Here is a 23,151-nt window from a genome sequence, read left to right as displayed (position 1 = left end):
TTCAAAAAGCAGTAAGTAGTGTAACGTCCCGGAACCAAGCGTTTCATTGTAGATACAATACGGGTATCATGGCAAGAAGGTAGTAGACACTAAAACATAAACCCAAAGTTAAAAACAAATAAAAAAGCAACCTTGTTATTGGTGACACGTAATGTAATTAAAGCAGCCGGAAATCTAAAGGAAAGGTGCAAAAGAGAGACATTTATTTAAGCCGAATGGATGTACAGTGTTAAGTTGCCAAATCCATCTAGTCTCCAGTTTACCCAGACGCCTAGATAGATCGCCACCACGGATATTAATCCTGATGGCGTCAATACCCCGTACCCTCAATAGGGCACCATCACAGTTATGCATTTCCTTGAAATGTCTGGGTATAGTTTTAAGGGTGGATGGCTCCGTGTGGCCGACCGCCACCAATATCCCCAGAACATTTTCTCTGATGCGGACTTTAAGCTGCCTTGTAGTGAGTCCTACATAAATCAGACCGCATGGACACGTCGCATAGTATAGAACATATCGCGTAGTGCAGTTGATATGCTGTCTGATTTGTAGCTCTTGGTCCCATCAGAGTTAGTAAAGGTGTCACAACGATCGATATTGGGGCAGGCTACGCAGGAGCCACACGGAGTACACCCCACCCTTCTCACAAATCTGTCCAGGAATGTGGGGTTTATGATAATTAGAATAGTGGCTGGAGACGAGATGGTCCCTCAAATTTTTGACCCATCGAAAAGCAATAGAGGGATTGGCAGGGATAAATTTAGAGATAACCAGATCCACTTTCAGAATCCGCCAAGCGTTCTGGAGGATGGATCGAACCCGATCAGACTGAGAATTAAAGGTGGTGATGAATCTCAGTAACTGCTTATCGCCCAATCTATCCGATTATCTATTATTATAGAGAAGATCGTGGCGAGAGGCATGTTTAGCCCTATGATAGGCACGCTTGATCATCCTCTGGCTATAACCACGAGATCGAAAGTGTTCCTTCAGATCCTCTGCTCTTTGTTCAAAAACCGCATCAGATGAGCAGATTCTACGAATCCGGAGGAACTGACCGGTTGGCACTGAACGGATCATATGTCGTGGATGGCCAGATGATGCATGCAGCAATGTGTTTGTGGATGTTTCCTTTCTGAAAATGTCTGTCTGTAGCATACCAGAGGGGTCCTTCCTAATAGTAACATCAAGGAAGTCCAAGGATACCGCACTGGATGAAAATGTGAGGTGAATATTAAGGTCGTTGCTATTCAGTATCTCAATAAGTTGCGCAAGGTCGATCAGAGTGCCCTGCCAGACAAAGAAGATATCGTCTATGTAGCCTGTCCAAAAAGGGACACGCTCCATAGACCCCAGTCTGTCTGACAGGAAGAGGTCCCTGTCCCACAACCCCAGGAAAAGACCGGCATAAGACGGCGTGAACGCCGCCCCCATGGCGGTCCCCTGGAGCTGAAGGTAGAAGGACCCCTTAAACACAAAAAAATTGTGGGTGAGGGTGAACTCCAATAGTTCCAGCAGGAGGCCCTGAATCCCAACGGGCAAAGAAGAGCCGCCCAAAAAGAATTTTACTGCGGCCAACCCATCGGTATGTTTGATATTAGTATAAAGGGACTCGACATCCGCAGGCAGTGCGGTGTGAGTACAAGCGGGTCCGTAAGTCGTATTTGCTATCGCAGGCATCTAGCGTCTGTTTTACTGTTCTGTCTTCATACACGTTGATACGGTGTGCAATCTAACATACAGCATAAACCACTTCTGTCTTCCAAATAAGCAGACCATTCTCTGTAGTCTAACTTGTTTATTGGTGAACAGGTATAGAACTTGGTAAAACTATAAGAATACAATCAACATAGGTAAGTATTGGGCAAATAATCACACAACTGACACTTTACAATTAACAGGAAAGTAAACAGTGTGATGCAAACTTGAACAGGAAATACACAGATCTCTAATAATCTCGTCTCCTTTGTACTGGCTGCTATACAGTTAATCATATTTCTGTACAATACTGCATTGCAATAATAGATATTAATCTTACCAGATATGCTTTACCACGATATCAAACTCAAGTTGGAGCAGTTAAAGGAGGACAAATAAACATGTGTGTCCCAGGAAGTAACACAGAAGAAAATGGAGTTTCTTCTACCCAAGATACCTTGCTTTAATCCCACAATGCAACACTCTGTCTGCTGTTAAAGACACAGGTTATAAATTCAGCCACCACTAGATGGTGCTATAACCAACAAACCAGCACACAAGTACAAACATATTGCCCTATACTCAGATGGGCAGAACAGTACCGCTGGTGGGTGTGGATGTGTTGGGCTTACCCTGGAGGGACATGACTAAGTGTCTATAGGGTCTTCACTAAGGCCTTTGAGTGTGAGGATAGGCTGCCTTGCCAATAGACACCAGGTACCACTCAAGTGCAGTCCCTGGGACTGTAGCAGCTGACCGGAGGGTCAGAGGTGTGAGTATGAGGTACAGTAGGATGAGACAGAAGTGCATTCAGGTAGTCTGAGGCTGGCACGCGTTAACAATACGAAGCCGGGGTCAAGTATGGAAAAGTCACACTGAGCAGGTGAACAGGCAGGTTGATATCGTGAGACAGAATACAGAGATAGGCATAAACAGTTGCTAGTGGAGCACCCACTAGGGCCGAAGGGGACTCGGCCCTGGGCATCAAATAAAAGTGAATTAAAGGTTAAATAAAGTTTCTAGGAGATTTTTTCGTGACGCCACCCGTGATGTTCGGAAATAAGGGAAATTGCCGACACTGGTGACGCAGCTGAGATGTTACAGCTCTGCACGGGTAGAGCTAGGCCCCAGGGCAGTGAAAGTGTTAAGTCAATGATGTTGAATGTTGTAGTGCAGGACAGGTGATGCAGTAAATAATCCTGAGGACACAGCAGGGTGCAGTTTCCACACTTTACTAACAGTTCTGAGATGCAATCCCCAGCCAGGTGCTCAGGGTCTGTGGTCCAGCCAGCTCTCAGGTAATTTGGGGTTCACTTTCCCATGACTCCCTTTCTTATTTTCTTTCCTTGCCATCTCTGCGCTGGCTTCACCCTCCTGCGCTGCGCCTCACACACAGTGTCCCAAGCTAGCAGCCTTGGATCCTGTCTGGCAATGTCCTCCTGGTCCCCTTGATCCTATGTGGATCTCTTTTCAGCGAATATGTGTGAATGTGGCTGTGGCACCTACAGTTACCACACCCTGATTGCTGGCTGAGTCTTGCAGTTCCTCTACTAAACTGGGGGCCGGTTCCCCCACTGTGACCAGGTCCTTCCACTCGACTATGGTCGGCGTGGATTCGGGTGCCCAGGGTGGATTCCTCACTTCCCTGGCCCCTAGGACCCCTTCTACCTCTCTCCGGAGATTCTCTCTCCACTTCTGCTCTCATTCAGTTATCCTCATCAACTCCCTAACTGACTACTAACTGCTCCCTTTTGTTTCCATAATGACTCCTCACAACTGACACTCTCTCCACCCACACCTTCTACCTCGTTCTCCCTCCAGCCTGAGATGGGGCCCTCCCTCAATAGGGTCTGCCGAGATCCCCTGGCCTGGAGTGGTGTACTGTTGGATGCTAGTGTGTGAGTCTCGGGTAGTGCCCCCTTCTTACCCAAGAGCGGAGTACCACCCCTCTGGCTGAGGTACAGTACCTCTGTGGCAACTGGCCACATACCACTAAATTCAAATAGAAACAACATGCAGATGCAGCAGTGCTGAGGAGTGCTTCAAGTGACAAACTCAGTGAGATGGCCTGACACAAGGAGAAGCGCACGGTGACTATGTTGAGTAGGGCAAGACTGTGGAGGCTGTTATGATCCGGTGGTAGGATCACAAAACTGACCTGATAAATAAACCTGAAGATTAGGACGAGCTCTGGGGATGTGGAAACTATACTGACCGCAACCCTGATCCTATCCAAACACACTAAAGGCAGCCGTGGAGCGTTACCTAAAAACCTAGACTCCTCTTCACAGCCTGAGGAACTAACTACCCCTAGAGAGAAAGCAAAGCCTCACTTGCCTCAGAGAAATAACCCCAAAGTTTTAGACAGCCCCCCACAAATAATAACGGTGAGTTAAGGGGAAAATACAAACGTAGTAATGAAAAACAGGTTTAAGCAAATGAGGCCCGCTAACACTAAATAGACTGAAGATAGCAAGGGATCTGTGCGGTCAGTACAAAAACTATCAAAAACTATCCACGCAGAAAATACAAGAATCCCCACACCAACTTACGATGTGAGGGGCGCACTCTGCACCCCAGAACTTCCAGCAAGCGAAAAATCACATATAAGCAAGCTGGACTGAACTCATCATATATTGAGAAACATTTTCAAGAGAAATATGAGCAAACAAGAACTAGCAAGACTTAGCTTCTCCGGATGGAGACAGGTCACAAGGAAGTCCAGAGAGATCAGAACCAGTACTGAATACAACGCCAGCAGGCAACAAGTAAAGGTCCAGGTGGAGTTAAATAGGAACCAGCATAGCAGGAAATGAGGCAGCTGAGCCCTGCTACAGACCCGCAGTAACGCTAAAGGCCACCAGAGGGAGCCCAGACGGAATTCACAACAGTACCCCCCCTGTTATGATCCGGTGGTAGGATCTCAAAACTGACCTGATACATATAACCAGAATGTACCACTCATGACCACAGGAGGGAGCCCGAGAAAGGAATTCACAACAGTACCCCCCCTTGAGGAGGGGTCACCGAACCCTCGCCAGAGCTCCCAGGCCGATCAGGACGAGCCGAATGAAAGGCACGAACCAAATCGGCCGCATGGACATCGGAGGCGACAACCCAGGAATTATCCTCCTGACCATAGCCCTTCCATTTAACTAAGTACTGAAGCTTCTGTCTCGAAATACGAGAATCCAAGATCTTCTCCACCACATACTCCAACTCCCCCTCGACCAAGACAGAAGCAGGAGGATCAACAGAAGGGACCACAGGCACCACATATCTCCGCAACAATGACCTATGGAACACATTATGAATGGCAAACGATGTTGGGAGGTCCAAACAAAATGACACAGGGTTGAGGATTTCCAAAATCTTATAAGGACCGATGAAATGAGGCTTGAACTTAGGAGAGGAAACCTTCATCGGGACATAACGAGAAGACAACCACACCAAATCCCCCACACGAAGTCGGGGACCCACACAGCGACGGCGGTTAGCAAAGCGCTGAGCCTTCTCTTGGGACAACTTCAAATTGTCCACCACATGGTTCCAAATCTGCTGCAACCTATCCACCACAGAATCCACCCCAGGACAGTCAGAGGGCTCAACCTGACCCGAGGAAAAACGAGGATGAAAACCAGAATTGCAAAAGAAAGGTGAAACCAAAGTAGCAGAACTAGCCCGATTATTGAGGGCGAACTCAGCCAATGGCAAAAAAGTCACCCAATCATCCTGATCAGCAGAAACAAAACATCTCAAATAAGTTTCCAAGGTCTGATTAGTTCGTTCGGTTTGGCAATTCGTCTGAGGATGGAAGGCCGACGAAAAAGACAATTCAATGCCCATCTTAGCACAAAAGGACCGCCAAAATCTGGACACAAACTGGGATCCTCTGTCAGACACAAGGTTCTCCGGAATACCATGTAAACGAACCACATTCTGAAAAAACAGTGGCACCAAATCGGAGGAGAAAGGCTGCTTAGGCAAAGGTACCAAATGGACCATTTTAGAAAAACGATCACAAACCACCCAGATGACAGACATCCTCTGAGAGACAGGAAAATCCGAAATAAAATCCATGGAAATATGCGTCCAAGGCCTCTTCGGGACAGGCAAAGGCAAAAGCAATCCACTGGCACGAGAACAGCAAGGCTTGGCCCGAGCACAAATCCCACAGGACTGCACAAAGGAACGCACATCCCGCGACAAGGAAGGCCACCAAAAGGACCTCGCCACCAAATCCCTGGTACCAAAAATCCCAGGATGACCCGCCAACACCGAAGAATGAACCTCCGAAATAACTCTACTGGTCCATCTGTCCGGGACAAACAGTCTCTCCGGTGGACAATGGTCAGGTCTATTGGCCTGAAACTCCTGCAACACCCGTCGCAGATCAGGAGAGATGGCAGACAAAATCACCCCCTCTTTGAGGACACCAGTCGGTTCAGAAACATCCGGGGAGTCAGGTACAAAACTCCTAGAAAGGGCATCAGCCTTCACGTTTTTCGAACCCGGAAGATATGAAACCACGAAATTGAAACGAGAGAAAAACAGCGACCATCGAGCCTGTCTCGGATTCAACCGTTTGGCAGACTCGAGATAAGTCAAATTCTTGTGATCCATCAAGACCACCACACGATGCTTGGCCCCCTCATGCCAATGTCGCCACTCCTCAAATGCCCACTTCATTGCCAACAACTCACGATTACCAACATCATAATTCCGCTCGGGAGGCGAAAACTTTCTTGAAAAGAAAGCACATGGTCTCATCACAGAGCCATCAGAGCTTCTCTGCGACATGACAGCCCCTGCTCCAATCTCAGAAGCATCAACCTCGACCTGAAAGGGAAGAGAGACATCGGGCTGGCGCAAGACAGGAGCTGAAGAAAATCGACGTTTCAGCTCCTCAAAGGCCTCCACGGCCGCAGGAGACAAATTTGTCACATCAGAACCCTTCTTGGTCAAATCAGTCAAAGGCTTAACCACACTAGAAAAATTAGTGATGAAGCGACGGTAAAAATTAGCAAAACCCAAGAACTTCTGAAGACTCTTCACAGATGTAGGTTGAGTCCAGTCATAAATTGCCTGGACCTTGACTGGATCCATCTCAATAGTAGAAGGAGAAAAAATAAAGCCCAAAAAGGAAACCTTCTGGACTCCGAAGAGACATTTAGAGCCCTTCACAAGCAAGGCATTGGCACGCAGGACCTGAAATACCATCCTGACCTGCTTCACATGAGACTCCCAATCATCAGAAAAGACCAAAATATCATCCAGGTACACAATCATAAATCTATCCAGATACTCTCGGAAGATGTCATGCATGAAGGACTGAAACACAGAGGGGGCATTAGAAAGCCCAAAAGGCATCACCAAGTACTCAAAATGGCCTTCAGGCGTATTAAATGCTGTTTTCCATTCATCGCCCTGCTTTATGCGCACAAGATTGTACGCTCCTCGAAGATCTATCTTGGTGAACCAACTGGCCCCCCTAATCCGGGCAAACAGATCGGACAATAGTGGCAAGGGGTACTGAAATTTGACCGTGATGTTATTTAGAAGGCGATAATCAATACAGGGTCTCAGAGAAGCATCCTTCTTGGCCACAAAAAAGAACCCCGCACCCAAAGGGGACGAGGACGGGTGAATATGCCCCTTCTCCAAGGACTCCTTTATATAACTCTGCATAGCGGCATGTTCTGGTACAGACAAATTAAAAAGTCATCCCTTAGGGAACTTACTACCAGGAATCAGATTTATAGCACAATCACAATCCCTATGAGGAGGTAGGGCACTGGATTTGGGCTCATCAAATACATCCTGGTAGTCTGACAAAAATTCAGGGACTTCAGAAGGAGTAGAAGAAGCAATTGACACCAAAGGAGCATCGCCATGAATTCCCTGGCAACCCCAACTTGACACAGACATTGCTTTCCAATCCAGGACTGGATTATGAGCCTGCAGCCATGGCAGACCCAACACTACAACATCATGCAAATTATGTAGCACAAGAAAGCGAATCACCTCCTGATGTGCAGGAGCCATGCACATGGTCACTTGGGTCGAGTACTGAGGTTTATTCTTGGCCAATGGCGTAGCATCAATTCCCTTTAGTGGGATAGGGAATTGTAAAGGCTCCAAGATAAAACCACAGCGCCTGGCAAATGACAAATCCATCAAATTCAGGGCGGCACCTGAATCCACAAAGGCCATAACTGAGTAGAATGACAGAGAGCAAATCAAAGTAACAGACAAAATGAATTTAGGTTGTACAGTACCAATGGTGACAGACTTGGCGAACCTTTTTGTGCGCCTAGAACACTCTGAGATAACATGAGTAGAATCACCACAGTAAAAGCACAACCCCTTCTGACGTCTGAGGTTTTGCCGTTCAACTCTGGTCAGAGTCCTGTCGCATTGCATAGGCTCAGGTTTCGGCTCAGAAAATATCGCCAGATGGTGCACAGGTTTGCGCTCCCACAAACGCCGATCAATCTGAATGGCCAAAGACATAGACTCATTCAGACCCGCAGGCGTGGGGAACCCCACCATAACATCCTTAAGGGCTTCAGAAAGACCCTTTCTGAAAATCGCCGCCAGGGCGCACTCATTCCATTGAGTGAGCACAGACCACTTCCTAAACTTCTGACAGTAAACCTCTGCTTCATCTTGACCCTGAGAGAGAGCCAGCAAAACCTTCTCTGCTTGGTCTACCAGATTAGGTTCCTCATAAAGCACTCCAAGCGCCAGAAAAAACGCATCCACATTTAGCAATGCAGGATCTCCTGGCGCCAGAGAGAATGCCCAATCTTGAGGGTCGCCACGTAACAAAGAAATAACAATTTTAACTTGCTGAACAGAATCACCAGAGGAGCGAGGTCTCAGAGAAAGGAATAACTTACAATTATTCTTAAAGTTCAAAAACCTAGATCTATCTCCGGAGAACAGCTCAGGAATTGGTATTTTAGGCTCTGACATAGGACTGCGGACTACATAATCCTGAATGCCCTGTACCCTTGCAGTGAGATGATCCACACTAGAAGACAGACTCTGAATGTCCATATCTGCAGCTGAGTTCAGAACCACCCAGAGATTAAGGGGAGGAGAGAGGCTAAACACAGTGCAGAGAAGAAAAAAAAAATGACTTCAGGATTTCTCTTCTCCCTCTTCTGCTGCATTAACACTTTTTGGCCTGCTGTACTGTTATGATCCGGTGGTAGGATCTCAAAACTGACCTGATACATATAACCAGAATGTTAGGACAAGTTCTGGGGATGTGGAAGCTATACTGACCGCAATCCTGATCCTATCCAACACACTAAAGGCAGCCGTGGAGCGTTACCTAAAAACCTAGACGCCTCTTCACAGCCTGAGAAACTGACTGCCCCTAGAGAGAAAGCAAAGACCTCACTTGCCTCAGAGAAATAACCCCAAAGTTATAGACAGCCCCCCACAAATAATAACGGTGAGTTAAGGGGAAAATACAAACGTAGAAATGAAACAGGTTTAGCAAATGAGGCCCGCTAACACTAGATAAACAGAAAATAGATAGGAGTCTGTGCGGTCAGTACAAAAACTATCAAAAATAAACCACGCAGAGAATACAAGAACCCCCACACCGACTCACGATGTGAGGGGCGCACTCTGCACCCCAGAACTAACCAGCAAGCAAAAAATCACATAAAAGCAAGCTGGACTGAACTCATCATATACTGAGAAACGTTTTCAAGGAAATAATGAGCAAAATGAACAAGCAAACTTAGCTTCTCCAGCAGGAAACTGGTCACAAGGAATATTCAGGAGAGCTGAGAATCAGGACTGAATACACCAACAGAAGGCAACAAATGAAGGTCCAGGTGAGTTAAATAGGCCCAACATAGAAGGAAATGAAGCAGCTGAGCCCAGCCATATCGCTAAAGGCCACCAGAGGGAGCCCAAGAACAAACTCACACAGTACCACTCATGACCACAGGAGGGAGCCCGAGAACGGAATTCACAACACCCCCCCTTGAGGAGGGGTCACCGAACCCTCACCAGAGCCCCCAGGCCGATCAGGACGAGCCGAATGAAAGGCACGAACCAAATCGGCCGCATGGACATCAGAGGCGACAACCCAGGAATTATCCTCCTGACCATAGCCCTTCCACTTAACCAAGTACTGAAGCTTCCGTCTCGAAATATGAGAATCCAAGATCTTCTCCACCACATACTCCAATTCTCCCTCGACCAAGACCGGAGCAGGAGGATCAACAGAAGGAACCACAGGCACCACATATCTCCGCAATAATGACCTATGGAACACATTGTGAATGGCAAACGATGCTGGGAGGTCCAAACGAAATGACACAGGGTTGAGGATTTCCAAAATCTTATAAGGACCGATGAAACGAGGCTTGAACTTAGGAGAGAAAACCTTCATCGGAACATAACAAGAAGACAACCATACCAAATCCCCCACCCAAAGTTGGGGACCCACACAGCGACGGCGGTTAGCAAAGCGCTGAGTTTTCTCTTGTGACAACGTCAAATTGTCCACCACGTGGTTCCAAATCTGCTGCAACCTATCCACCACAGAATCCACCCCAGGACAGTCAGAAGGCTCAACCTGACCTGAGGAAAAACGAGGATGAAAACCAGAATTGCAAAAAAAAGGCGAAACCAAAGTAGCAGAACTAGCCCGATTATTGAGGGCGAACTCAGCCAATGGCAAAAAAGTCACCCAATCATCCTGATCAGCAGAAACAAAACATCTCAGATAAGTCTCCAAGGTCTGATTAGTTCGTTCGGTTTGGCCATTCGTCTGAGGATGGAAGGCCGATGAAAAAGATAATTCAATGCCCATCTTAGCACAAAAGGACCGCCAAAATCTGGACACAAACTGGGATCCTCTGTCAGACACAATGTTCTCAGGAATACCATGCAAACGAACCACATTCTGAAAAAACAGTGGAACCAAATCAGAGGAGGAAGGCAGCTTAGGCAAGGGCACCAAATGGACCATTTTAGAAAAACGATCACAAACCACCCAGATAACAGACATCCTCTGAGAGACTGGAAGATCCAAAATAAAATCCATGGAAATATGCGTCCAGGGCCTCTTCGGGACAGGCAAGGGCAAAAGCAATCCACTGGCACGAGAACAGCAAGGCTTGGCCCGAGCACAAATCCCACAGGACTGCACAAAGGAACGCACATCCCGCGACAAGGAAGGCCACCAGAAGGACCTAGCCACCAAATCCCTGGTACCAAAAATCCCCGGATGACCCGCCAACGCCGAAGAATGAACCTCGGAAATGACTCTACTGGTCCATCTATCCGGGACAAACAGTCTCTCCGGTGGACAACGGTCAGGTCTATTGGCCTGAAATTCCTGCAGCACCCGTCGCAAATCAGGGGAGATGGCAGACAAAATCACCCCTTCTCTGAGGATACCAGCCGGTTCAGAAACTCCCGGAGAGTCAGGCACAAAGCTCCTAGAAAGGGCATCAGCCTTCACGTTCTTCGAACCCGGAAGGTATGAAACCACAAAATTGAAACGGGAGAAAAACAGCGACCATCGAGCCTGTCTAGGATTTAACCGTTTAGCAGACTCAAGATAAGTCAAATTCTTGTGATCCGTCAAGACCACCACACGATGTTTGGCTCCCTCAAGCCAATGTCGCCACTCCTCAAATGCCCACTTCATTGCCAACAACTCCCGATTACCAACATCATAATTCCGCTCGGCAGGCGAAAACTTTCTTGAAAATAAAGCACATGGCCTCATCACAGAGCCATCAGAGCTTCTCTGTGACAAGACAGCCCCTGCTCCAATCTCCGAAGCATCAACTTCGACCTGGAAGGGAAGAGAGACATCCGGCTGACGCAAGACAGGAGCCGAAGAAAACCGACGTTTCAGCTCCTGAAAGGCCTCCACGACCGTAGGAGACCAATTCGTCACATCAGAACCCTTCTTGGTCAAATCCGTCAAAGGCTTAACCACACTGGAAAAATTAGTGATGAAGCGACGGTAAAAATTAGCAAAACCCAAGAACTTCTGAAGACTCTTTACCGATGTAATTTGAGTCCAGTCATAGATAGCCTGGACCTTGACTGGGTCCATCTCAATGGTAGAAGGAGAAAAAATAAAGCCCAAAAAGGAAAGCTTCTGGACTCCAAAGAGACATTTAGAGCCCTTCACAAACAAGGCATTGGCTCGCAGGACCTGAAATACCATCCTGACCTGCTTCACATGAGATTCCCAATCATCAGAAAAGACCAAAATATCATCCAGGTACACAATCATAAATCTATCCAGATACTCTCGGAAGATGTCGTGCATGAAGGACTGGAACACAGAAGGGGCATTAGAAAGCCCAAAAGGCATCACCAAGTACTCAAAATGGCCTTCGGGCGTATTAAATGCTGTTTTCCATTCATCGCCCTGCTTTATACGCACAAGATTATACGCTCCACGAAGATCTATCTTGGTGAACCAACTGGCCCCCCTAATCCGAGCAAACAGATCGGACAACAGTGGCAAAGGATACTGAAATTTGACCGTGATGTTATTTAGAAGGCGATAATCTATACAGGGTCTCAGAGAACCATCCTTCTTGGCCACAAAAAAGAACCCCGCACCCAAAGGGGATGAGGACGGGCGAATATGCCCCTTCTCCAAAGACTCCTTGATATAACTCCGCATAGCGGCATGCTCTGGTACAGACAAATTAAAAAGTCGTCCCTTAGGGAACTTACTACCAGGAATCAAATTTATAGCGCAGTCACAATCCCTATGAGGAGGTAGGGCACTGGACTTGGGCTCATCAAATACATCCTGGTAGTACGACAAAAATTCAGGGACTTCAGAAGGAGTAGAAGAAGCAATTGACACCAAAGGAGCATCGCCATGAATTCCCTGGCAACCCCAACTTGACACAGACATTGCTTTCCAATCCAGGACTGGATTATGAGCCTGCAGCCATGGCAGACCCAACACGACAACATCATGCAAATTATGTAACACAAGAAAGCGAATCACCTCCTGATGTACAGGAGTCATGCACATGGTCACTTGAGCCCAGTACTGAGGTTTATTCTTGGCCAATGGCGTGGCATCAATTCCCTTTAGTGGAATAGGGAATTGCAAAGGCTCCAAGATAAAACCACAGCGCCTGGCAAAAGACAAATCCATCAAATTCAGGGCGGCACCTGAATCCACAAAAGCCATAACTGAGTAGGATGACAGAGAGCAAATTAAAGTAACAGACAAAATGAATTTAGGCTGTACAGTACCAATGGTGACAGACTTAGCTGAGTTTTTTGTGCGCTTAGAACAATCTGAGATAACATGAGCAGAATCACCACAGTAAAAGCACAACCCATTCTGACGTCTGTGATTTTGCCATTCAATTCTGGTCAGAATCCTGTCACATTGCATAGACTCAGGCTTCTTCTCAGAAAATACCATCAGATGGTGCACAGGTTTGCGCTCCCGCAAACGCCGATCAATCTGAATGGCCAAAGACATTGACTCATTCAGACCCGCAGGCGTGGGGAACCCCACCATAACATCCTTAAGGGCTTCAGAAAGACCCTTTCTGAAAATCGCTGCCAGGGCACACTCATTCCATTGAGTGAGCACAGACCAATTTCTAAACTTCTGACAGTAAACCTCAGCATCATCCTGACCCTGGGAGAGAGCCAGCAAAACCTTTTCTGCTTGGTCTACAAGATTTGGTTCCTCATAAAGCAATCCAAGCGCCAGAAAAAACGCATCCACATTTAGCAATGCAGGATCTCCTGGCGCCAGAGAGAATGCCCAATCTTGAGGGTGACCACGTAACAAAGAGATAACAATTTTAACTTGCTGAACAGAATCCCCAGAGGAACGAGGTCTCAGAGAATGGAATAATTTGCAATTATTTTTAAAGTTCAAAAACCTAGATCTGTCTCTGGAGAACAGCTCAGGAATTGGTATTTTAGGTTCAGACATAGGACTGTGAACTACAAAGTCCTGAATGCTTTTTACCCTAGCAGTGAGATGATCCACACTAGAAGACAGACTCTGAATGTCCATAGCTGCAGCTGAATTCTGAACCACCCAGAGATTAAGGGGAGGAGAGAGGCTAGACCACTGCAGAGGAAAAAAAAATGAACTCAGGATTTCTCTTATCCCTCTTTTGCGATGCATTAACACTTTTGGGGCCTGGTGTACTGTTATGATCCGGTGGTAGGATCACAAAACTGACCTGATAAATAAACCTGAAGATTAGGACGAGCTCTGGGGATGTGGAAACTATACTGACCGCAACCCTGATCCTATCCAAACACACTAAAGGCAGCCGTGGAGCGTTACCTAAAAACCTAGACGCCTCTTCACAGCCTGAGGAACTAACTACCCCTAGAGAGAAAGCAAAGCCTCACTTGCCTCAGAGAAATAACCCCAAAGTTTTAGACAGCCCCCCACAAATAATAACGGTGAGTTAAGGGGAAAATACAAACGTAGTAATGAAAAACAGGTTTAAGCAAATGAGGCCCGCTAACACTAAATAGACTGAAGATAGCAAGGGATCTGTGCGGTCAGTACAAAAACTATCAAAATCTATCCACGCAGAAAATACAAGAACCCCCACACCGACTCACGATGTGAGGGGCGCACTCTGCACCCCAGAACTTCCAGCAAGCGAAAAATCACATATAAGCAAGCTGGACTGAACTCATCATATATTGAGAAACATTTTCAAGAGAAATATGAGCAAACAAGAACTAGCAAGACTTAGCTTCTCCGGATGGAGACAGGTCACAAGGAAGTCCAGAGAGATCAGAACCAGTACTGAATACAACGCCAGCAGGCAACAAGTAAAGGTCCAGGTGGAGTTAAATAGGAACCAGCATAGCAGGAAATGAGGCAGCTGAGCCCTGCTACAGACCCGCAGTAACGCTAAAGGCCACCAGAGGGAGCCCAGACGGAATTCAGAACAGGAGGCATGTGAGTTACCACCATGACAATATGACTATTGGTCAGGTAGGGGAGATTACAGTGCTGGGCAGAGATTATTCAGTATTGTGGGCAGAGTTGCTGAGGAACAGATATGGTTAAAGGTGTTGTACGGTCTTAGGCTACAAGTCTGCAGTTACTTTATGTGACTTTTTGTGACAGTAGACTTGTAAATTCTCACATTGCATGCACTGTGAGGATTCTCCTATGCCGGAAGAGTATGCGATTTGAATGCTTACGGCCATGTTCCGACTACACTGTGTCTGGCCTCGCTCAATGCACTTACAGTGAGAGAGATTGCACACGTCTAGTCAGCATATGACTGCTTGTATACAAATCACATACTTGTGGCCATATCCCAGCGCTCAATGTGAATATTCACAAGTCTGCAGTCACATAAAGTGACCACAAACTTGAAGCCTGGGGCCAGACAACCCCTTTAAGTGATAGGCATCCTCATGAAGAAGTCTTCTGTTAGCTTCACACAATAGGAAGGTGAATGTAAAATACTCTCCCCAGGGTTGCCAGGCTTCTCTCCATCTTCAATACCTGTATGCATCTTTTCGTATTTACCAACCCTTTTATTGCCATGACAACTGGAAACAAATAACTTTCTTACTATTCTTTTTGTTACAGGTATTTGAGATTTCATGTGCAGTCAACATTGAAACTGTCATGGACTTTGAAATAATATATATGTACCATTTCTACCACCATCAATGTCACAAATTTAAATTATGCATCAAAGGTAATTTCTGAGAAGTAGTGCCTCATTATTTATAATTCAGGAGGGTCTAAGTATAAGGAGCTGACTACACAAAGAAAAGAGTGCATGCCCTAGGAGAAAATAAAGCCCTCATTGTGTAGCTTTTGTTGTGCTACCAATTCTTATTAATTTTGCATATCAATAACAGACAGTTGTTATGAGGAAGCTCAGGAGGAAGCTCAGATTTATATACTGTATATACAGAAGAAACACAAAGTCTACATACAACTGTAAAATGCCAGGATTGGGTCATGTAAAAGAATCATACCAAGAAGAATCATTTCAGAACTTTTTCCATCTTTAATGTCACCCATAATATGTACAATTACAGTAAATTGAAAAATAAACGGAATTTTTTTTTGTTGAAAAATAAAACTAAAGAGGTAAAATAAAGTGGTTGTATAAATATGCACACCCTTAAACACATACCTTGTGAAGCACCCTTTAAATTTTTAACAGGATTTGGTCTTTTTGGGTTGGATTCTATCAGCATTAGCACTCCAAATCTGTCAGATTGAGAGAACAGCTCCTGTGTACAGTGCCCACTTCAGCTCCACCCACAGATTTTCAATTGGATTCAGGTCTGGGGTCTGGCTGGGCCATTCCATAACTTTGATCTTCTTTTGGCGATTCCATTCTTTTTCTGATTTGGAGGTATGCTTAGTGTCATTGTTGTGCTAAATAAATGAAATGTCACTTCATCTTCAACTTTTTAGCATTAGCCTTAAAGTTTTGATGCAGAATTTTCTGATATTTGGAACTGTTCATAATTTTCTCCACCTTGAGAAAAGCTCCAGTTCCAGCTGCTGAAGAATAGTGCAAAGGCACAATTCTTCCTCCACCATGCTTCACTGTGTATGATGTTCTTTTGGTGATGTGCAGTGTTAGCTTTGCCCCACACATACCTTTTAGAATTAAAGTCAAAAAGTTCACCAATTATCTCATCAAACCTCAACACAGAATGTAAGTTTTGGCAAAATATAGCCAGAATTGGAAAACATTTTTTATAAGAAAAGGTTTCTGTCTTGCCGTCCCACCTCAAAGACCAGACATATGAAAAATATGGGAGATTGTTGTGACATGCAATGCAGGCCCAGTACTTACTAGAAATTCCTGCAACTCTTTTATCCCCTTCACGCCGCAGCCAATTTCTGTTTTTGTGTTTCTGTTTTTCCCTCCCCTTCTTCCCAGAGCCATAACTCTTTTATTTTTATGTCCACATAGACATATGAGGCCTTGCTTTTGTGGGATGAGTTGACATTATTCATTTTACCACATAGTGTACTCAAGAATAGGAAAAAAAATCCAAGTGCAATAACATTTTGAAAAAAAACCCACAATTCTTACATTGCTTTTTGGGAATTGTTTGTACGGTGTACATTTTGTCATAAAAATGACCATGCAATACGATTCTCCTCATCAATACGATTATGGCGATACCAAACATGTACAGTTTTTTTGTTATTTTAGTGGTGAAAAAGAAATCTGAAGTCTGTAAAAAAAAATAAAAAATTCGGGATTGTGTTGCTATTTTCCGAGACCCGTAACGTTTTTATTTTTCATCCACTGGAGCTGTGTGATAGCATATGTTTTGTGGGGCGAGACATTGTTTTTATTTGTACCATTTTGGGATAGATGTGGTTTTTAGATCGCTCGTTACAAAATTTTTTGTGGACTTGCCTCAACCACAAAAACGTAATTTTGGCATTCTTGAATTTTTTCTGTCTATGGTGTTTACCGATTGGGTTAATTGTTTTTATATTTTGATAGATCAGACTTTTCTGAATTGCGGCAATACCAAATATGTGTATTTTTTTATTTTTTAAACACTTTTATTTTGTATGTGGAGAAGGGGTTGATTTGAACTTTTATTTTATTTTTTATTTTTTTTCAAAACTTTCTTTTTTTTATTTTTTACTGTTTTTGTTCTATATACAGCGATGCCACAGCATCGCTGTTTGTAAAGAAATCATGGTCTCTTTTGAAACCTTGTCAAAGGCAGGGTTTCAAAGAAGTTCCATAATGACAGGCATGGGGGTCATTAGCTGACCCCTGGCTGTCATGACAACTCATTGGTGACCCGCGATCAAGTCATGGGGGCGACGATGGGAGGAGTTAATGACGTGTGAGAAGTCTTGGAGACGGGAGTGGGAGGTTCGGATTATTGAGGATGTTAATCTTAGGTCATTAGCAGAACAGAGGGCACAGAGAGTGATATACTGAGACAAGGGAGGAGATGTAGGGTGGTGCTGAACCGTGGAGCGCTTTGTGGGTGAGAGTGATAAGTTTATATTGAACCCTGGAGTGGATGGGTAACCAGTGCAATGACTGGCACAGGGTAGAGGCATCAGTGTAACAGTTGTTTGGGAATATGACCCTGGCTGCAGGATTCAATACAGATTGGAGAGAGGAGATTTTAGTAAGAGGGAGATAGATTAGTAGAAAGTTACAATAGTCCAGTCGAGAATGAATAAAATAATTAATCAAATAAGGAACCCTTATGATGCATATACAAAAGTACCATTCATATCTGCATCAATATACTGTATATAGGATCTGGAAATATGTGCAATGCAAGTATCTTCCTGTACCCTCTATTTTCTCATACAAAAATATATTGTGTGTCTGTTCTTTTTGGCTTCAATAACCTCCCTCTCTGATATATAACATGTGCCATATGGTATATCAGAAACAGGGTACCACATTTACCTGATTATTAACATACTAGACTGTGGCCCGATTCTAATGCATCGGGTATTCTAGAATATGCATGTCCCCGTAGTATATGGACAATGATGATTCCAGAATTCGCGGCAGACTGTGCCCGTCGCTGATTGGTCGAAGCAACCTTTTTGACATCATCGTCGCCATGGCAACCATTATGACATCTACGTCGATACTGTGCCCGTCGCTGATTGGTCGAGGCGAATTCGCGGCAGACTGTGCCCGTCGCTGATTGGTCGAGGCAACCTTTATGACATCATCGTCGCCATGCTGTGCCCGTCGCTGATTGGGCCAATCAGAGATGCGGGATTTCCAGGACAGACAGACAGACAGAGAGACAGACAGAAAAACCCTTAGACAATTATATATATAGATGGTACTTTTCTACTATGTTTCTGTGCACCTTTTATCTTGACAGGGGCGTTCAGGGAGAGGGAGGGATAGTTGTCGTTGAGTGGAGGCGCCACTCCACAGGATTGAGGGTGCCAACCTCTGCTGGTATGCAAAAAGAGAAAAGATAGGGATGTGAGTCGCCCGCCAGGGCTGTGGGGTACCCGGTACCTGGTATTCACAGGGGGATGTCACAGCGGCGACCCGGTCCGTGGCCCTGGGCGCCCATGTAAAAGGGGAATTGAATAAAGTTTATGTTCGTGATGCCACCTGTGGTATTCGGTCAGTGAGGACCGACGCTGCTTTAAGGGGTCCTCTGGGGTGATGTTATGGCAGCTAGATGGTATAACTTCCCACAGGTGAAGTATATCCCCAGGGCTCCCGGTGTGTAGATGGAAGTTGGTGAGCGGGGCAGTGAAGAACGAAGACACAGGTTTGCAGTCTCTTTACCTAGTTTACTGAAGACTTCAGGCAGCCACAGTCCAGGGTACCAGATCACAGGACAGGCAGGGTCCGGCCGGCTTGGAAGTGAATTCACAGTCCCCTTTACCAGGTGGAGTTAAAAGCCTTCCTCATAGTGCAGTGGTGTTGTAGTCCCTTACTGCCTATGGCTTCTGATTAAGTCCTCACAGTTCTCTCTGTCCTCCATAAAGGTGGGACATAAACCTGTATGGCAGGTGACTCGAGCCTTTTTACAGGATCTCTATTATGACCGGGCTCTATGTGTCACTGTGCCTCCTGGGTGTTAGGGGGGACAGGTGATATGTAATCCAGCTGTCCTGCCACATTCTGCTGTCAGTCTTAGAGTCCCTCACAACCTTGGTGTTCCGGCTACTGGTAATCTGCACCTGCTAGGGAGGTAGCTAATTCACTGCTCTGCTCCACTGGTGTTCCTTCTCCTGTGCTTCACTCTCCCACATGCTCACTATAATCTGTTCGGCTTTCGGTATTATCTCTGTCCAGGAGCTGCAGCACTTTCTCGTGGCTGCACGGCTCCTCATACGTTCTTCCTGCCTCAGACTTCTCCAGTCTGCTCTCCGGCACTATTTCACTAACTTTCCCTCCAAACCACAATATATATCTATATGCAGGGGAATCACCTAGAAATAGGATCAAAAGCTCCCTCTTGTGGCCTGGGGTGTGAACATGTTGCATGTTTGTGTTACCTGGTGAGAGTTATCCTTCATCGCTTCCAAGCGTGACATCACTCTCCCCATGAGGAAAGCAATGCCACTGTGACGACCAGGACCCTTGGGCGCCACAGACACGCATGAGCAGAACCAGTGGGGCTATGAGATTATTGAGCAGAGCTGTGGAGTCACTAACCTTAAGAGGTTATGCACCCCTGCATAACCTCGGTGTGTGTGTGGGGAGAGATGGAATAACCACGGAATAGTAGGCTGACAGCTACAGGTGATGATGAAATGATCTGCTGTGAAGACCAAGCAAAGTTTCAGCATTCCCCGCTAGTGGAGTGGAGATTCTCTGTGCAGTGCCTGGAGAGACAGCGGTGCAAGCCGGAGGTCACGTGATCGCAGGTCATGTATTTTTTTTATTCTTTGCAGTTAGGTTTAGGGTTGGGGTTGGGGTTAGAGCTAGGGTTAGTGTTGGGGTAGGGTTAGGGCTAGGGTTAGGGTTGGGGCTAGGGTTAGGGTTGGGGTTAGAGCTAGGGTTAGGGTTGGGGCTAGGGATGTGGTGGGGCTAGGGTTGTGGTGGGGTTACTGTTGGGGTTAGGTTGTGGTGTTGGGGTTACGGTTATGGTTTTGGGGTTGAGGGTTAGGGTTGTGATGGGGATAGGGTTGTGTTGGGGATATGGTTGTGTTTGGGATATGGTTCTGTACGGGTTATGGTTGTGTTGGTGTTACGGTTGGGTTGTTGGGGTTTGGGTTGGGATTAGGGTCAGGGATAGGGCTGTGTTAGGGTTGGAGTTAGAATTGAGGGGTTTCCACTGTTTAGGTACATCAGGGGTTTCCAAATGCGACATGGCGCTGCCTTTGATTCCAGCCAATTTTGCGTTCTCTCCCTTCTAAGCCATGCCATATGCCCAAACAGTGGCATTCCCCAACATACAGGGTATCAGCGTACTCAGGAGAAATTGCCCAACAAATTTTGTGGTCCTTTTTCTCCTGATACCCTTGTGAAAATAAAAAAGTTTGGTTCAAATATAAAAAATGTTATTTTTTTTTCCTTCTACATTGCTTTAGTTCTCGTGAAGAACTTGAAGGGCTTTTTAAATTTCTTGAATGTGGTTTTGAGGGGTACAGTTTTTAGAATGATGTCACCTTGGGGTATTTTCTGTCATATTGACCCCTCAAACTCACTTCCAATGTAAGGTGGTCCCTAAAAAAATTGTTTTGTAAATTTTGTTGGAAAAATGAGAAATCGAAGGTCAACTTTTAACCCTTATAACTTCCTAACAAAAAAAATTATGTTTCCAAAATTGTGCTGATGTAAAGAAGACATGTGGGAAATGTTATTTATTAACTATTTTTGTGCGATTTGACTCTCTGAATTAAGGGCACTAAAATAAAATGTTTGAAACTTGCAAAATTATCAAAATGTTTGCCAAATTTCCATTTTTATAAATAAATAAATGCAAGTCATATCAAAGAAATTTTTCCACTAACATGAAGTACAATATGTCACGAAAAAACAATCTCAGAAACAGTGGGATCCGTTGACGCATTCCAGAGCTATAACTTCATAAAGTGACAGTGGTCAGAATTGTAAAAATTGGCGTGGTCATTAAGGACAAAATTGGCTGTCACTAAGGGGTTAAAAGTTACGTTTTATATGATCTATCTATAATTTGAGTATTGAATTAATGATTAAGGCCTGAAATGCTATGTTGTGACATAGCAGATATGTTACAGAAATTACTGCAATTGTCACATTAGCATTGTTACAACTTGGAGGTGAATTAAATTACATGATTGCTATCATTTTAGTAATATGGTTGGCACACAAAGAATTTCACTCCCATAAAGAGGATTTCCATTCAACGTGTCCTTGACCAGATTTATTCCACTTTCTCACAAGGAAAAAAAAATTTCCAAGACGTCTCTCCTTACAGCACCATGGAGGTGATCCTTCTCATCCTTTTAGAGACAGGAAACACATGAGAGGTTAAAAGGCCTCTCCCACCCACCTCACTCAGTGTTTTTCCTGACCCTGTAAGCACAGACATGAGAGGAGACGTCGGAAGAAGAAAGCTTCATAAGTATAATTACCTGATCAGGCTCAGGGGGATTGTCTGATTCATCCTTTCCTTCCCCCTGTCAAGAGGTTGCGGCCGCCACCCCAAATGGTGGGTTCCTTAGCCACAAACTAATGGAGCAGGAGGAGCTCTTGGCTCATGAGCCCCTTCCATCCGATGGGGGGCTCTCGGCTCCAGAACTCTCTACAGGATCCCTATCTTCAGATCCTGGACGATCGAATAATCCTTAGATTCATTCCACCTTTTTTTCCCAAAGTAGTCTCTACCCAGGCCATAAATCAGGAACTAGTCTTACCCTTCTTTTTTCCACACCCTAAGAACTGAAAAGAGTACCTCTTCCGTTCCTTGGATGTAAGACAGACTGTCATTAGTTACAGTGGGTGCTCTTAGGAACCTTGAGTACTGCAAAAATTCTGTTGTAACCTTGGCCAGATCTGTACATTGCCACAATTCTGTCTCTGAGCTCCTTGGCCAGTTCCTTTGACCTCAAGATTCCCATTTGGTCTGACATGCACTGTGAGGTCTTATATAGACAGGTGTGTGCCTCTCCAAATCAAGTACTATCAGTTTAATTAAACACAGCTGGACTCCAATGAAGGAGTAGAACCATCTCAAGGAGGATCACAAGGAAATGGACAGCATGTGACAAATATGAGTGTCTGAGCAAAAGGTCTGAATACTTATGACCATGTGATATTTCAGTTTTTCTTTTTTAATAAATTTGCAAAAATTACTACATTTCTATTTTTTCAGTCAAGATGGGGTGTTGAGTGTACATTAATGAGAAAAAAATGAACTTTTTTGAATTTACCAAATGGCTGCAATGAAACAGAGTGAAAAATGTAAAGGGGTCTGAATACTTTCTGTACTGTAAGGAATGTACTCACTCAGATGCGTAGGAGGAAACAGGAGGCACATTCTCTTCAATGTCCATGTGGGTTTATTTGCTCCATAAACCATCAAGGCAGCAACAAAAAGGTAAACAGTCTGTACATCAGGCCGACACAGCATTAATGTCCATAGAAGAGCTTTACTCTTCTCAGGCCTGAGGGCACATAGGCTGTGCAATGTCCAGCACCCAGGCTCTATCTGAAGCCACGGTCGCAGAAAGGCTTCTCCCTATCTTTACACAGACCACTCTGTAGTGTCCAGCCTGGACACATGGAAATCTGTCCACACTGACAGACTCCCAAACACTCACTACCATGTGCTAAACACACCTCCTTTAGGTAGCCTGTAACCACACCCACAGGTGAGGTAACATCATATGCACTGTCACGTGATCATGACATCACTGCAGGTCCTCAAACTCCTGCAAGGAAAAGGGTACAGTTAGCGCCCCTACTCAGAGGTGAGGGATGTGGGTAGCCAGACCCT

The sequence above is a fragment of the Ranitomeya variabilis genome, chromosome 2 (assembly GCF_051348905.1).
Source record: "Ranitomeya variabilis isolate aRanVar5 chromosome 2, aRanVar5.hap1, whole genome shotgun sequence".
Classification (NCBI taxonomy): Eukaryota; Metazoa; Chordata; class Amphibia; order Anura; family Dendrobatidae; genus Ranitomeya; species Ranitomeya variabilis.
Note: the sequence above shows the minus strand (reverse complement) of the source record.